Raw genomic sequence first — 531 nt, forward strand, 5'->3', positions numbered from 1 at the left:
ATTTAATGACCTGGGCCTATGAAAGACACTAGGTTTTTCTCTGAGCTGATACAACTGTGTTCTGTAGAACTGGGGAGAAATCAATTTGATTAAAATGAAGTTTATGGTTTGTAGTGCTATTTAGAGCTGATTAATGATGAACTCCTCTCATCAGAAATGTAATACCCTGACATTCTTTCCTGCGTTGCAAATAAGTTTCCATGTAGCCGGCTGACATCTCCTTGACAAACCCAGAAGACAGAAACCTTTCTTGGCCAACTTGCCCCTCATTAAACTTCAGTACCCACCGACTCACAAAGAAATCTTTGAAATTAGTACATGAGAGTTTTCTATTTTGATGGCTTGATGCTATTTGGGAGAAAAATAAGATTTTATCCACAAGATGAAAAGAAACTGCCATTATTTCAAGAGAAACACTGTCTTTGTGATACCTTGAATTTTAAGGCATTTTCCTCCCACTTTTTTCTGAGCTTTTGAATATGTATGAATCATCAATATATCCAGGGAGGTAGGAATCACCATCGCCTTTGT

The sequence above is a fragment of the Lipotes vexillifer genome, unplaced genomic scaffold (genome assembly GCF_000442215.2).
Source record: "Lipotes vexillifer unplaced genomic scaffold, Lipotes_vexillifer_v1.1 scaffold8, whole genome shotgun sequence".
Lineage (NCBI taxonomy): Eukaryota > Metazoa > Chordata > Mammalia > Artiodactyla > Lipotidae > Lipotes > Lipotes vexillifer.